This window comes from Camellia sinensis, chromosome 9, assembly GCF_055761805.1.
Source record: "Camellia sinensis isolate YWXY chromosome 9, ASM5576180v1, whole genome shotgun sequence".
NCBI lineage: Eukaryota > Viridiplantae > Streptophyta > Magnoliopsida > Ericales > Theaceae > Camellia > Camellia sinensis.
In genome coordinates this window covers 172,467,224-172,485,193 of record NC_138969.1, presented here as the reverse complement: position 1 = coordinate 172,485,193, position 17,970 = coordinate 172,467,224, and positions in this window count along the sequence as shown.

The following is a 17,970-nucleotide window of genomic DNA, read 5'->3' as shown; positions in this document are numbered from 1 at the left end:
ACTGACAAAAGCCTCCCAAGTCACCCTAATGCGCCCAGGCACATACTTCCACCACTGACCCACATCCCTCTTTAGCTAGAAAGATGCCAAGGTCACCCTCAACTGGTCGCCCTCGATGCCAAGGATCTCGAACGTCTTCACTATTTGCTCTAACCACTCATTTGCCTTCAGTGGCTCCTTAGGATCACCCAAAAACTCATCTGGAGTTGACTGGAAAAACTCTTTCTTCAGAAATGATGGCCCTGCTTCAGCTACTTGGGCCTGGACTTGATTCTCAACCCTAAGAAAGTCCATGAATTCCCGCAATGCTACGGCCATTTCGCGGGCTAAGGCGCCCATGGCCTGTTGACCCACTGGTTCGGACACATTGGCCTGACCAACTCCTTCCTCTTGTGACAAAATATTGTCCGATAGAGACATCTCATGCCTTATAGGCCTACCACGCCTACCACCACCACGTCTTGACATCCTAATGAAGGTAACACAAGAGATTAGCACATTCACAAATGTGCCGAAGCTAACTCACTTGCGTCCTAATACGTTGGACAACAGTAATTCACTCTGTCTAAGTACGTAGTCACATAAACACATACGAAGTTCATTTTCGGATAGTGGCTATCTCGCGGCGTTGCCAGAGTTCCAATTAGAAACGACAGTGATCAGGTGCCTTTCCAATCAGACTTCTAGAATCAACATCCTAGAAATTAAATCTCGTACCCATATAATCACATAAGCATACAATATATACTAGCGTCTCAGCTAAGCGAGACAAACCCATTGTGGTAATAACCACTTCCCACGTACCCAAAGTATTCAAACCTGGTATGCTCTGATACCAAGTTGTAGCGCCCCCAAAATAATACAATAAATACAACCCATAAGCGGAAGGATAATAGAAATAATATGCCTTTAGTTCGTATACAAAAGATAACACATGCAATAAACATTCATAAATGTTCATCATGAATCTACAGCATGCATTACAATGATAAGAGAATTGAAAACTAAACAAGTAATCATGTGCCCTACAGGCTTACATCTTTCCAAGTCATTGCTTGCTTACAACAAAAGTGAGCCTAGCTCTATACAGTTAAAGCCCTTGGCTATGCAAAAGAATACAACGAAAGAAAGAAGCTTTTTCTCCCAAATGTCCCTCCAAACTATTGCCTTAGCAAAGACATATCACCAACACCTGAAAATGATTTTTCCCAAATAGGGTGAGCCAAAGCCCAGTAGGAATAATCTAACACAATGTATGAGATTTAACAAAGATATAAGTACAATGTGCATATACAATGCCTGTGACAAAAACATTCATATTTTATATAATCATAAAGTACTAAGTTCATATCTTAATCCATTTTCCTTCGACTCATTTCAATTAATGAGCCAATTTCATTATCTTTCAACAGCCCAACTGAGTCTAACACTTAGTGGTTTTTCAATTAACATAATTACTACACAAACACTTCAATATGTCATTTTACAGAAATTTCGTTCGTGGGATCGGTACCCATGTATACGCGCGGTTTTGGGCCAACTTAATTTCAATAGAATCCATCCCTTATCTCCTCCCAAACATGGAGTACATCTCCTTTTTCCTGCAAACATCATACATATACAATATATTTAAAACATAGTCATATTCAATGACAACCAACAATAGATTAGTTTTAGTTCACCTAATCCCCATGCAATTTATACAACAATCATAGCTATCCTCCACTGATAGCCCAATACAGTGATTTCTAAACAGATATTCAATTTGAAAAAAGATAATTTATTCAAAATTTCCAAAGGTGTGCGGTGATACATATCTAACTCCACCATTTATTTCAACATTCGTCCAATTTCATATTTACAACACCAATTTCATTTATTTATACAAAATAAATATTTGAATCATTTTAGGACAAACTCCCTTTTCTCCAAATATCAATCCAAAGGCCAAATCAACTACTTTGCCACAAGATACCTCATTTTCAAACCCTATAACCCCTTTATATCATACTCACTCAAAACCTCTCTTTTGATTTTAAGCCCAATCCCTAGGTTCGTCCATAATACACCCAAAGCACACCATAGTTACATAATCACCAAATAACTAAGTTAAAAACCATATGAAAGTGTAAAAAATCCCTACCTCAAAGAGAGAAGATGAGCAAGGCAAGGATGAAACTCCAAAGATGCTCAAATCCAACTTTGTTCGGATCAAAATGAAAATCTTAAGACACTCTACCTTTTTTTTCCAAGGTACTAGGGTGAAGATCCCAATGGATCTAAGTGAAATTGTAGAGAGAAGATGAGTTTTAGAGAGACAAACTTAAGATCTAGGGTTTTCGAGAGTTTTAGAGATAGAAAGGAATGAAAAAGTGGACCAAAAAGTCATCTTCACGGATTGATATACTCGCAGTCCGCTCGAGCGTGAAAAGTGGCGCTCGAACATGTAGACACCCCATTTTTGACCGACCTTAAGATTCAGACGTCACCGATTGAGCGCTCGGTGATAGTGCATATTGCGCTCGTTCTAAGGTTGCGGAGTCTCGGCTGCGAGCCTTACTTCCGAACTTTGGGGCTCTTTTGTGCTTTACCTCGGTTTGCGAACCAGGTCCTATTTTCTCTATTTTCTCTTCCCGAAGGGAGAGAGAAGTCTCGTAGACCATCTCTCAGTGGCCGTAGCCTACATTTCGTGGTCATAGGCCATTTTTCCCGTTTGGAGACCAGTTTCCGATTTTCGGAGCCGTCGGCCGTGCGCCTCGGTTTGGGACCGCTTGACTACCTCCGTTTTCTCTGGTTTTTGGCACACACCTTGTTTCCTCTCTTTACAGGGACACTGTGGCCCGGGAGACCACCTTCGTGGTCGTACGCCACCTTCGGTGCTTAACAGCCTGTTTTCGGGCCCCGGACCGCGCGTTTTGGCCCCCGAACCCTCGTTTTGCATCGGTTAGGGTTCATTTTTGGCAGGGACCCTATTTTCATTGCTAGGGAGGTGGTAGTATGGTGGGAGGCCACCTTTTCCCCTTGGAAACCAATTTTTTCTTTTTCTCTCTCCTAAAGTCAATTTTTATGACAGAAAGCTGGTTTTTCTCACTTTTGAAACATAATTTCTGGTTTTTCATACCACCATTGTGTTGTGATCATCTGGGAGGCCACCAATATGGGTAGGCCGACCAGTATTTATTCTTGACCCTTTTGAACCTTGCTCAAAAGCTAGTTTTCCTCTCTCCTAGGTCACATTTTCTGGTTTTCCACCAGACAGCTGTGTTGCACTCATCTGGGAGGCCACCTTTCTAGTATGGCCGACCAGCATTTCTCATTGACCCTTTTGACCCCTGGTCGGCCGACCAGGGGGAGTGGCCGGCCGACCACCTTAACTGGTTGGCCTGCTTCTTGTTTTTTGCTCTCTCTGAATGCATCACAGCTGTCCCAGCTGAGGGGCATTTGGACCATCCTCCATACACGTGTATGGAGGATATTTGAAGCTTCCAAGAGAAGCTTTGGCCTCTCTTCTCTATAAGAGAGGCCCTCCTCTTCCATTAGAGGGGTTGAACAATTTTGTTTAAGGCTTATACATCTCTCCCTCCATAGCTCACTATTCCAAGCTCCAAACCCTAATATTCTTGTACCATTTGCACCACACCTCATAGCCTACCACCTCTACCATCCATTCCAGAACTTTGGGACTGATTTTCAGGGGTTGAAGGTTCACCAACTTGGTCCAAAAGTTACTGCATTGCTGTGCTACAAGGGTAAGTCTCCATTTTCCCTTTTCTTGCATTATTTTGCTCCATAACTTAGCCCTATTTTCAAGCATTTTTGGGTTTTGTTATAAACTGTAAAGTGTCTTATTTTGAGCTCCTCTTGATGTTTGATTAAGGATACTTTTCTGTTTGAGGTTTTCTACATCCTTGTATGCTTCATCTCACTTTTAGGGCTTATTTTGCATGATATCTTAGCCTTACTTGCAAGCATTTTCGAGATTTTCCATAAACTAAAAAAGGTCTTATTTTGAGCCCCTCTTGAAGTTTGATTAAGGTCATTTTTCTGTTTGGGGTCATCTTCCTCTTGGCATGCTTCATTTCCTCATGATCAGGGCTATGCATTAGAGCATTCGCATTGGCCTTGGTTTGGCCTTGGTTTGGCCTCTTAGCCACTGATGTGTTTTTGAGAGCTAAAATCATAGGGGGGGTGACCCCCTCTCTCCTTCTCTTGTTTGTTGGCCCTTTTGGCCTTCCAAAGAGCCCCTTACTTGCATGTTGTGAAGTCACTTTTTAGGACCAATTTGGTGAGTTCTGCATTAGCTTTGTCCGGAGCCTCTTTGACCATATTTTGTGTGCCTCATGCATGTGTGGAACAATCCTCCTCAAGGCCTTTCAAGAGGACCTTTTATTGAATGCTTCCTAGACTAATTTCAGGGCATTTTTGGTGAGTTTTAGGGCTGTCATAACTTATTTCCAGAGATGGTTTTGCCCTTTTGTCTGTCTATCATGTATGTGTAGAACAACCCCTCGCATGGCTTTCCAAAGGGGCTCATCATTCTTGCATGTGTTGACTGAGTTTCAGTGGTTATTTGGGCATATTGTGGCATGAAATACTTTTGTTTTTAGCCGGTTGGGTGAGCCCTCATATGCTTCATATAGTTGTAGAACAACTCATGGTTCACTAGCTTTCTTTGCATGCTTTATAGGCCATTGATTCTAGCATATTTTGGCTATGACTTAAACTGATAATGTGCTTATTTTGGACTGCCCTAGCTCTGTTTTTGGGTCTTGTGGTCGAATGATTTTAGTTTTGCATGCTTGTAGTTCAAGGTCCATGCTTAGCTTTGAGTTTTGAGATCCATTCCATGCATATACTGAGGTGTGTTCATGTTTTGAGCCTATTATTCATCACATTTCAGAGCTTGTTTGAATGCCATGTTACCATGTTTTCATCTCTTTAAATGCGTTTGAGAGTCGGGCTTGTATACCCCATTTACCGACCATTGAATGAGCTCCATTTCGTTGCATTCCGAGTCATCGTTTTAGGTCAATTTCCCACTGTTTCAGACCTACCTAGGGTCTTTTTTGGGTTGGTTTTGCCTTTGGTGCATTGCTTTGGATACCTCTAGTGTAACGCACTTCACTAGTTTCGGTACCCAGGCCCCTTAGCTTGCATTGGGTGCCATATTTCCATGATTCGGGGCCATTGCGCATCATATTTCAGTGCTGAAAATTGCATGTTTGTATGCCATCTTTCATCCCTTGCCATGCTTTGGTAGAGTGGCATTTGATGCCTTAGGTTTGGTCCTCGGTATTCGTGCATATGTGCACGCATTTCGGTTGTCTCATTTTCATCTAATGGCCACTGATATGAGTGTGGCTGAGGTCCACTCATTTTGGTGTAATTCCATCATACATTGTGTATGTCATTTCGGTCCATTGCATTGCGTATGCTAAGTTGCATGTTAGAGCATTGTGTATGCCATGTTACATCGAGCATTGTGTATGCCATTTCATAGCATTGCGTCTGCTAGTTTGTATGTTAGTCGTATTGTGTATGCCCTCTCATATGCATTGTGTTTGGGATAGGAGATAGCCAAAGCACGGGAAACGAGGGACGTTTCGTACTCCGAGTGACGGAACGTGTCTCAATTCCCGGTCGCCGACACTCCGGATTACCCATGATGGAGTTTAGGTCTTGCTATGTTTTCATGTGCATTCATATCACATCGAGTCGTGCAATTCGACTCGTCGGCCATAATGCATCGAGATGCGTGATTGGTGGCATGAGGATCGAGGACTACACTCCCTGAAGAGTAGTCCTACATACATATGAGAAAATACTTTGCTGTGCCCCTTTCTTGCTCTCTGTTGCAGCAAATCATAAATCAACAGCCTTCCAGAGCCTGGCATAGCATTCCGAGGTTAACTGCAAACAGAAGCGAATCGGGGCATCGCAATGGATTTTCGCGCCAGGCAACTCAAGCATGCATCTTTCATCATTCAGAACAGAGCTGAGGCAGTCCATAAGCTTGCATGCTAATTTACTTGCTTTCCTAGTTAAATTCTTAATTAATTAGGGTTTTGTACTTATTCGGACTGTATTATTTATTCGGACCCTCCGAGCGAGGGCACAATTGTAATAAGTGTGTGTGCGTGTGATGTATGTCTTCCAACCCCACGTCTTTCTCCCTTTTATTTACCCGCTTATGATGGTTAGATTAGGGCATGTTTCAATTAGCATACTAATGCTTGCATGTTTGCATCATTCATCTGTATTGCATGCACCGGGCTCGGCGCATCATACTAACTGCATTGTATTTCAATTCCGAGTTGAATACTTGTTAGTTGTAGCATTTCACATGCCATCCTTAGAATAGCCGAGCCTACTATAGTTGCATTTTGCATGTGTTGCATTAAGCATTTCTGTATATTTAGGATCATGCATGATTTCTAATGAGCTTCTGTTTTGGCTTGGAATACTCGGTAAGTTTTATCCTTTAGCATCCTTGCATGCGTGTGAATGGCTGCCATGATAGCACGCTTACCATGAGGCTATTTGCTTATGTGATATACCTGCCTGAATGCCTGTGGGTGAAGGTTGGGTTATTTGGATTGGAACAATTCATCGGCTATGAGTTTTTAAGCCCACTTGAGAGTGGCAAATCATCTTGTTTTCTAAGCCCGAGGGTGGCAAAACCTGCATTTTAAGCCTACTTGCGAGTAGCAAACCATTTTCAAAACAAACTTGAGATGTGTTGTTCCAATTCAGGTGATCCGGTCTATATTTGTATGTTGTGCGCATCACATAGTAAATCCAGGCTAATAACCGGAATAAGAATACATAATGTTTTCAAAACTTGATATCATGGTTAGTAGAGGCCGATCTTTGATCGGGCGAGCGGGGGTGCTCACGAAGTGACCTTCCCTAATCATACCCAAGTTCTCGAGCCGAGGCAACTTTGGTGATGACGGACATGTGGCCTTAGGCAACGAGTCAGGGTTTCCGAAATTTCCCAAAATAAAATATTTAGGTGGCGACTCTGTATCTGGAAAAGCAGTCCATGTTTGGCACTTCTTTCAAAAAACTCTGTTTCCAAAAACGATTTGTCAGATTTGGACTCTTTGATGATTCATCGGTCTTGCATTGCACTCTGCAAGATTAGATACAGGACCGTGACTTTGAGTCCTGAACTGTGGTGAGCCCAAATGAACAGAACGGGACTCATCCTCCCGGGACGTTCGGGGATGGCTACAGTTTCTGGCGACTCTGCTGGGGACTTAGAGAACTTGACTCGAACTCGTGATATCTGGTTTTGACTACACTTATGTGTTTCTTTGCATTGCATGTGCATTGGTGCGCCTAGGACACCGTGTTTGCCGTATGCTATTCTTGAACGGTTTATCGGCGGCTCGCTTCGAGAAGCGTGCCGTAAGGCTGATCGGTTACGGGCTCTGCCACGACGGGAACACAAACCCTGGTTTTACCGGGGCACCCTTTTTGACCATTCGACCTAGTGCATATTCAGAATCCATAGTGACTATTCCAAAGCTAGGACAGGTTGCTTACCCGATTATAGGTTGTTTGAAACCGCTGTGTGCGTAGTGAAACCCTAGTTCTTGACAAAATAGGAGAGGGAAACCCTACCCCAACATAGGGGTGTTTTGGCTCTCACTTGCTTACTATGTGCTTTTAGAGTGCGTCTCTACAGGAATGCATGTATCAGTTCACAAGTTTAGGTATCAGGCCTACGGACACCAGCTCAGTATCTTGGGAATCAGTTATCTGTGGGTATCAGATTCAATTTTTGGGGCAGTAATTTTGGAAAACAGTGATCAGTAGTAGAGTACAGTCATTCAGCTATGCCTGTGTCCGTTCCGATGAAATTGGGCTGAAATGCTACTTGTCTTCTCTTTCAGGGGTGTTCAGAGACTTAGTTCAGAATAGTCGGTGTTCTTTTTCGCTGGGATAAGGCAGACGTCTAATCCGTCAGTCACCAGTCACATCACATCCAATCAGTTCAGCGAACTCGTGATGACACTGAATTCAGACGAAATAGTGGTTATGGCAGCCGCATTAAACCAGGGAATCACCATGTAGGGTGAGACTGATGTTGACATGTCACACCCGCCCAGGTCACCTGCCGCACATTCGATCTGGGAACCCCAACTATTTCAAGCCCGTGAGCCCACCAATTTCGAGTTGATGGGAATGATTGGCGATCTTTAGAGATCTGTGGCTGATCTAGCCTACGGAATGTCGGCTCCGCCACCAACCACATTGTATGCCGGGAACTTTATACCGCAGGAGGCCCCGCTACTGGGGCGAATTGTAATTGAGCTCGGCCAACCTGAAGCTGTCTCAAGCTCCGGCAATGACATGTCAACAGTAGCTAGACTTCGCACTAATCAACCAACCCAAATCTCCCACTAAGCTGCGGCTAGTGAAAAGAACAAGGAGAAGGTGGACACTAATCCCTATGAACAACTCCAGCAAGCTGTTGAGGCCTTGAAAGCCAGGGGTTTGAATAAGCAACAAGTATTTGTAGTTGTGGCTAAGATTGTGGATGACACTTTCCCCACTCAGACTGAGAGCAGTTCAAGCTAAGGGAAAAACTGGGAGAAGGGCCATCGTACCAGAAACGATCCTTTGAGCTCTAATCCTGCACTCGGAAGAGATCGGCAAACCAAGCCAGCACCTGCTGACCCTTTCGCTAGTGCGTCCAGCAAAAGTCAGCAAACCTTGAAGTATTCGCCCCGAGGTCGCAGGGTCTTCCATGCCCTCTACATGCTTTTGTCTAAGGCCCTTCAAATCCTCGTCGAAAAAGGGCATCTCAAACCCCTCGAGCCTCGGCCTCTCCCAAGTCCCCTTCCAGCTAAGCATGATGGTACCCAATACTGTGCATACCATCAACAAACCGGTCACAGTACCGACAGTTGCTTTCGTCTACGCCATGATGTACAAGATCTGTTTGACAACGGGGTCATTGCCGCACTAGGTCCTGCAAAGTCTATCGGCACTTGATCAGTGAACTTGTGGGGGACAATGTGATGTGATCGGGGGATGAACCAGCTGCGGGTGGCGCTCAATTTACTCCAGACGTGGGAATGGCATGCACTGTTTTGAGCACAGGCAAATACTAGTTTTTGTACTTTCTAACTTGGGTATTAGGTCAATTTTGTTGTTTTGTATATAGTCAGTCTTTTTGTACTAAGTCAGTCGGGTTTGTCTTGTTGTATCGAGTTAGTCATGTTGCATTGGAGTCGGGTGATTCCGAGGGTGTTACCTCGGACATTACTATCTTGTTTTGTGTTTGTCTTTTTGCTTTCTTGTGAGTCTGTTTCTGCGTTGGAGCCAGTTATGCCAACAGATTTGAATGAACAGCAATGATTTTCACATCATTGTGTTTGCTTCTGCCTTGTGCCAATTGTGCCAGAAAGTTTGAATGAAATGGCAGTACTTTTTGCCTACTTTTCTGTGCCTCAAACTCATTGCGTTGACCTAAGTTTTCCAAAAATTTTCAAACACTGTGATGAAAATGAAGAGGGAGGAATTCCTCGGGTTTTGCAAAATTTGATCAATTGAGGGAAAGAGAGGCGTGCTAAGCCTTTAATGATTGAGACATGTTTGTTAGTGTGAGTACTGAGAAGGATCCTGGCTTGATCCAGATTGGTTCTACACTGTCTTCAGCGCGAGCGATTTGTCGCTTTCTTAAAAGATTTCAAAAAATATTTTGCGCCGTCCTGCGAAGACCTGTGCGGAATTGCTATTGAGATTGTGCAGCTTAGGATCGCTCTTAGCCTCGAGACTTGACCCCTCTTGATTTCAAACCTTGAACCTTAATTCAGAATGTTCAACGGCCAACCGCAATGTGAGGCCTGTGTGACCAGATTTGAAGCAGCCTATGCGTTAACGGCAACAAAGTCAGGTCGAGAAGGCCAGCCATCATCAAAAGAAGCTTGCAAGGCTAGATTAGAAGCACCCCTGGAACTAGGGGCAGAAAAATGTCAGGTGTGCGCGAAGAGCTGAAGATGGATCATTCTGCAAATCAATGAAGACTGGCAAGAATGCCAAATCCCAAAAGGGAAGAAAAAAGAAAGTATTGCTGAAGGACAGCCGGGTTCCTATCCACAACGCTAGGGGCAAATTTAGCCCCCCATTGGATGGACTCCTACATCGTCAGCGAACATCAGCCATTCTCCTAGATTCAGATGACTTCAGGATCTTAAAACCAATTGACATGGACAAAGCTACACTTTTACCCTTGAGAGGCTCGCTGGGCCGAAAACCCGAAAGGGCGACCCAGGCAAAAGTTAGAGCAAGAAAAAAAGAAAAGAGAAAAGAAAAGAAAAAAATGCAAAGAATGAAAAAAGAAAAGAAAAAAAAAAAGAGATAAAAAAAAGAGAGAGAGAAAAAGAAAAGAAAAAAAATGCAAAGAATGAAAAAAAGAAAAGAAAAAAAAAAGAGATAAAAAAAAGAGAGAGAAAGAAAAGAAAAGAAATGAAACGAAACGAAAAAGAATCGAAAAGAAAAGAAAAGGAAAACATAGCTCGCAAGGTTGAAAACCCGGAAGGGCGGCCTTGGCAAAAGTTAGAGCGTAAAAGGAGAGGTTAATACCCGAGTGTGCCGTAACCCCGAACTATGTAAGGCTTGATTCTCATTTTTGGGATACGTAGGCAACTTCATTCCAAAGTCCAGCCATAAAACACTTCAAATTCGACTATGTCCATGTAGTGGTTTTGATCATCTTTGCCTTCTTTGTATCCGAGAGTTCAGTTGTGATCGTTACTCTGAGGACTGATTACAATGCGCTGTGGCACCATTCAAGCAAGGGGTAACTTTCCGTTGCCATACAGTACGCTGCGGCACCATTCAAACAAGGGGCAACTTTCGTTGCCATACTGTGTGCTGCGGTGCTGTTCAAACAAGGGGCAATTTCCCATTGCCATACGGTGCCGTTCAGACAAAGGGCAATTTTTCTTCGGATCTGAGGTTGTGCATCTCAAGAGTAAGGTTCTATGCTCGTTGAGCGGTGGCCATTTGCAAAAACAGTTTTTGAGAATTTTTACCGAGGTTGACTAATTTTCTCGAAAAGTATTCCATTTTTCAAAACTGGACCATTTCTTGGACCCAAAAAAGGAAAACTTTCAGTGCTTATAACCTGACTTGCATGATTTCAAATCAGAAAATCGAACAAGCGTGTTAATCTAACTCTTATTTTGGTTAAAATAGGTTTTAGCAAAAGCAAAAAAACAAAAATGGTCAAAATGATGAACTAAGGGCACATTGAGTCAGGTTTTCTACCTTTTCCCCTTTATCAATGCATTTGCCAGAAAGGGCATCATACTTGCCAAGAAGGGCACTCAACCTCCTAGAAAAAGGCACAACTGAAGTTAACAGCAAAAGGGTTGAAAGCTCTCTCATCCTCCATGCAGCGAGATATCAAGCCAAATGCGAAGCACAAGATTGGAATGGATCAAGATACTCTATTCCCTCATCTGGCGCGTCGACAGATGTCACCGGAGGAAATAGCTGCGAGCTGATTATGTTGGGCGTGAGCCCGCAACTTCCTGTTCATTCATCAACCACCCAGGGGAGGGATAAAAAATGAGATATTAAAGAATAAAGAGATGTGTGCTGAGAGAAAAAGTGAGGAAAAAGGCTTTTTCAGCAAAAGTAGAGCCTGAGGGCCGAGTGATGTGAGAATCACAAATGAGAAAGGGTGGGAAATAATACCCGAAGAAACTGGCTCCTCGCGTACTGAGAGGTCTCTCGTCTTTGTAACACGTCTGTGTGTCGTGTCTTTTGTTTTGTTTGTCTCGATTCTTGCCTTAAGTCGTTCCGAGCGTGTGTTTGTGTTTAGGTTGTTTACCTTTTGTTTTCTTTGTTGAGTCGTAGTGCGTTGTGTTCAGTCGTAGGCTCAATACCCGGTTAAGAATTCATTTCTCAATTTCAAAATGAATCGTTTTGTGCTCAGGAGTGCCGTGTCATTCTCCATATTTGTACAAAACAAGATTTTGTTCTTTCAAAAAACTGCAGGGTTTGACCCAGGTCATGTGGGAACAGTAAAACCAAGACCTATCTGAAACTATATAGGGTCCAGACTTCAAAGCAAAAGAAAAAGGGAAAATGTCGGGCATCTGAGTTTGTTTCAACTTCTGCAAGTTCCGTCGTCGAATCCTGAACATAAAGTATGAGCTTTGCATTCAGAATTCAAATGTGTGCTGCGTGTTCACATTCAAAATATGAGCTGCGTGTTCAGAAATTCAAAAGTTTGGGCTGCGTGTTCGACTTTCAACAAGTGTGTGCTGCGTGTTCACATTCAAAATATGTGCTGCGAGTTCAAAAATTCAAAAGTTTAGGCTGCATGTTCAACTTCTTTCAACAAATGTGTGTTGCGTGTTCACAATCAAAATGGGCTGCGTGTTCAGAAATTCAAAAATATGAGCTGCGTGTTCGACTTTCAACAAGTGTGTGCTGCGTGTTCACACTCAAAATATGAGCTACGTGTTCAGAAATTCAAAAGTTTGGGCTGCGTGTTCGACTTTCAACAAGTGTGTGTTGCGTGTTCGCAATCAAAATGGGCTGCGTGTTCAAAAATTCAAAAGTTTGGGCTGCGTGTTCAACTTCTTTCAACAAATGTGTGCTGCGTGTTCACAATCAAAATTAGCTGCGTGTTCAGAAATCCAAAAGTTTGGGCTGCGTGTTCGACTTTCAACAAGTGTGTGCTGCGTGTTCACATTCAAAATATGAGCTGCGTATTCAGAAATTCAAAAGTTTGGGCTGCGTGTTCAACTTCTTTCAACAAATGTGTGCTGCTTGTTCACAATCAAAATGGGCTGCGTGTTCAGTAATTCAAAAGTTTGGGCTGCGTGTTCGACTTTCAACAAGTGTGTGCTGTGTGTTCACATTCAAAATATGAGCTGCGTGTTTAGAAATTCAAAAGTTTGGGCTGCATGTTCAACTTCTTTCAACAAATGTGTGCTGCGTGTTCAGAAATTCAAAAGTTTGGGCTGCGTGTTCACATTCAAAATATGGGCTACATGTTCAGAGATTCAAAAGTTTGGGTTGCGTGTTCAACTTATTTCAACAAGTGTGTGCTGCGTGTTCACAATCAAAATGGGTTGCGTGTTCAGAAATTCAATAGTTTGGGCTGTGTGTTCGACTTTCAGAAACAGTGGGCTGTGTGTTCACCTCAAGAGTTTGGGTTGTGTGTTCAACTTTCAGAAACAGTGGGCTGTGTGTTCACCTCAAGAGTTTGGGCCGTGTGTTCAACTTTCAAAAACTATGGGCTGTGTGTTCACCTTAAGAGTTTGGGCTGCATGTTCAACTTTCAAAAACTATGGGCTGTGTGTTCACCTCAAAAGTTTGGGTTGCGTGTTCAGATTTCAAAAATTGTGGGCTGTGTGTTCACCTCAAAAGTTTGGGCTGTGTGTTCAACTTTCAAAAACTGTGGGTTGTGTGTTCACCTCAAAAGTTTGGGCTGCGTGTTCAGATTTCAAAAACTGTGAGCTGTGTGTTCAGATTACAAAAAGTTTGGGCTGTGTGTTCAACTTTCAAAACTGTGGGTTCTGTGTTCACCATCAAAAGTTTGGGCTGTGTGTTCAACTTTCAAAAACTGTGAGCTGTGTGTTCACCATCAAAATGTGGGCTGTGTGTTCACAACAAAAGGTTTGAGCTGTGTGTTCAGATTTCAAAAATTCAAGTGCTAGAGCTGTGTGTTCAAAATGCAAACAGAATGCTGTGTTATAGACTGAGTGTTCAAAACAAGCTGTGTGCCAACTCAACAGAATTCTGTGTTGCGAGCTGTGTACCCGAAGAATGAGTTGTGTGCCCCGAAGAATGAGCTGTGTGCCTAAAGAACGAGCTGTGTGCCCGAAGAATGAGCGGTGTGCCCGAAATGAGCCGTGTGCCCGAAAAAAAGTGCTGTGTGCCCGAAAAATGAGCCGTGTGCCCAAAAATAAGCTGTGTGCCCCCCAAACGAGCTGTGTGCCCGAGATCTGCCGTGTGCCGGAAAAAAGAGCTGTGCCCAGATCAACAGAGAGCTGTGTGTCGAGTTGCGTGCCGAATGAATAGAATATTGTGTTGTGAGCCGCGTGCCAAGCAAACAAAGTGTTGTGTTGTGAGTTGCGCGCCAAATGTATAGAATGCTATGTTGTAAGCTGTGTGCCAAGTCTTGCATTGTGCATGCATTTTATCACTCGCGCTTTCTTGCGCATTGCACTATTTTGTGCAGTTTACACTCACGCTGTTTAGCGTATCGCACTGTTTTGTGCAATTTACTTTCGCGTTTTCTTGCGCATCGCACTGTTTTGTGCACTCTACTTGCATTGTGCATGCATTTTATCGAGCTATCTTACGTACCTTACCTGCACTTGTTAGTGCATTGCATCATTCGTGCTATTTTGCGCATCACACTGTCCTGTGCATTACATTCATTCGCGCTATCTAGCGCACCTTATCTGTATCGCACTGTTTTGTGCATCTGTTTAGCACTATTTTGTACATTCACTCTGCATTGCACTGTCTTGTGCACCCTTTGGTCTACGAGACCTTAAATCCTCTAAAGGTGCAATTCCTTTGGTGTTTGTCGTGCCTGAACGACTTCCGATGGTCTGGTGTAGCCACCTATCTGCGTTTGCGGTGAGTTCCTAGGAGACTAACTGAGACGGTGGAAACTAGAGTTCGAATGGCTCATGCCTAGAACGCAAAGGTTCGAGATTTTCGAGACTAAAGTCTAGTTTAAATACCCAGGGGTCTACCCTCATCTTGAAATCTGTATGGCAGCCCCATAGATTGAGATAGCATGTGTATGCGCCTCAATTCCGGATACCGAATCAACCTAGTCTGTCACCCTGTTGGAGAATAGGGAAAATTGCGACCATAGTCAGGGAGAAAAGTAGTACCTGCGGTTCAACTGAGAAGAAGGAGAAGATTCCCACATCAGCATGAGGTAGGACATTGCTAAGGTAGGTCATTGCCAAATGCCCCTGTAAGGTACCTATGCTTCCTAACTACTACATTGTCTAGTATGTCCATTACATTGCATATAGAATACATTACATTATAGTTTGCATGCATTTACTGCATTATCCATCTATGGCTTGCGCCTTTCCATGTTAAGCTTGGTCTAGTATGTGCCCATACTCGTCGAAGCATGCTTATGAGATTTTGTGTACGCACCTATCCCACTAATGGGATTGTGGTTTGAGGGTGACGGCACCATTTCCGTGTTAGATGTGGTTTGTTTGTGTCCATGCCTTTCCTAGGCAAGATACGGTTTGGCCACGCGCCTTATCCATTGCATTCATTGCATTGTAGTGTAGTGTGTTGCATCTAGCATTTAGGATCATGATCTTTCCTTAGCAGATCATTCCTCACTTATATCATGCTACCCAATTACTTGTATCTTGTGTTCCATCTACACACACATAGTTCTGCATGTGTACGAGCCTATTCCACTGATGGGATTGTGGTTTGAGGGTGTCGGCACCTTTTCTATGGTAGACGAATTTTGCATCTCCATTATCTTTATGATATTTGTGTGGTTTTATACTGCTTGTGGTTTGATCATCTCAAATGCATTGCGTATCATTGGCATTGTTTTATTACATTGCATTGCATAAATCCTGAATTTTCAAACCGGCTTCGCGTAGCGTATAAGTCCAATTTTCAAATCGGCTTCGCGTAGCGTATAAGTCCAATTGTCGAAATCTTCTTGTATATCGTTTTGCATTTTGCCCCCGCTTGCGGGCACATCTTTGTTTATCTCGCTTGTTTGTCTGAGTCTTCGGCCTTGTCAAAAATGGGTCGTCTCTGGGTTTTGACATTCACTCCCGCCACGTATGACTTTCGAGTTCTATCAAAGAGGGGCAACTGTAGACACCCCATTTTTGACCGACCTTAAGACTCAGACGTCACCGATTGAGCGGTCGGTGATAGTGCATATTGCGCCCGTTCTGAGGTTGCGGAGTCTTGGCTGCGAGCCTTGCCTCCGAACTTCGGGGCTCTTTTATGCTTTGCCTCGATTTGCGAACCAGGTCCTGTTTTCTCTGTTTTCTATTCCCGAAGGGAGAGAGAGAGGTCTCGTAGACCATCTCTCAGTGGCCGTAGGCTACGTTTCGTGGTCGTAGGCCATTTTTCCCGTTTGGAGACCAGTTTCTGATTTTCGGAGCCGTCAGTCGTGCGCCTCCATTCGGGACTGCTTGGTTACCTCCGTTTGCTCCAGTTTTTGGCACACACCTTGTTTCCTCTCTCTAGAGGGACATTGTGGCCACGGAGACCACCATCATTGCCGTACGTCACCTCCGGTGCTTAACAGCCTATTTTCGGGGCCCCGGACCGCGCGTTTTGGCCCCCGAACCCTCGTTTTGCATCGGTTAGGGTTCATTTTTGGCAGGGACCCTATTTTCATTGCTAGGGAGGTGGTAGTATGGTGGGAGGTAACCTTTTTCCCTTGGAAACCAGTTTTCTCTTTTTCTCTCTCCTAAAGCCGATTTTTCTGACAGAAAGCTGATTTTTCTCACTTTTGAGCCATAATTTCTGGTTTTTCATACTACCATTATGTTGTGCTCATTTGGGAGGCCACCAATATGGGTAGGTTGACCAGTATTTCTTCTTGACCCTTTTGAACCTTGCTAAAAAGATGGTTTTCCTCTCTCCTAGGTCACATTTTCTGGTTTTCCACCATACAGCTGTGTTGCACTCATCTGGGAGGCCACCTTTCTGGTATGGTCGATCAGCATTTCTCATTGACCCTTTTGACCCCTGGTCGGCAGACTAGGGGGAGTGGCCGGCCGACCACCTTCACTGGTCGGCCTGCTTCTTGCTCTTTGCTCTCTCTGAATGCATCACAACTGTGCCAGCTGGGGGGCATTTGGACCATCCTCCATATGGAGGATATTTGAAGCTTTCAAGAGAAGCTTTGGCCTCTCTTCTCTATAAGAGAGGCCCTCCTCTTCCGTTAGAGGGGTTGAACAATTTTGTTTAAGGCTTATACACCTCTTCCTCCATAGCTCACTATTCCAAGCTCCAAACCCTAATATTCTTGCACCATTTGCACCACACCTCATAGCCTACCACCTCTACCATCCATTCCAGCACTTTGGGACTGATTTTTAGGGGTTGAAGGTTCACCAACTTGGTCCAGAAGTTGCTGCATTGCTGTGCTACAAGGGTAAGTCTCCATTTCCCTTTTTCTAGCATTATTTTGCTCCATAGCTCAGCCCTATTTGAAAGCATTTTTGGGTTTTGTTATAAACTGTAAAGTGTCTTATTTTGAGCTCTTCTTGAATTTTGATTAAGGATACTTTTCTGTTTGAGGTCTTCTACATCCTTGTATGCTTCATCTCTCTTTTAGGGCTTATTTTGCATGATATCTTAGCCTTACTTGCAAGCATTTTCGAGATTTTCTATGAACTAAAAAAGGTCTTATTTTGAGCCCCCCTTGAAGTTTTATTGAGGACATTTTTCTATTTGGGGTCATCTTCCTCTTGGCATGCTTCATTTCCTCATGATTAGGGCTATGCATTCGAGCATTCGCATTGGCCTTGGTTTGGCCTCTTAGCCACTGAAATCTAGTGGATTTTCAGTGGCTTAGATGTGTTTTTGAGAGCTAAAATCAGAGGGGGGTGACCCCCTCTCTCCTTCTCTTGTTTGTAGGCCCTTTTGGCCTTCCAAAGGGCCCCTTACTTGCATGTTGTGAAGTCACTTTTTAGGCCCAATTTGGTGAGTTTCAAGGTCTGCCTTAGCTCTTTCCGGAGCCTCTTTGACCATATTTTGTGTCTCTCATGCATGTGTGGAACAATCCTCCTCAAGGCCTTTCAAGAGGACCTTTCATTGAATGCTTCCTAGACTAATTTCAGGGCTTTCTTGGTGATTTTTAGGGCTGTCATAACTTATTTCCAGAGGCGGTTTTGCCCTTTTGTCTGTCTATCATGTATGTGTAGAACAACCCCTCGCATGGCTTTCCAAAGGGGCTCATCATCC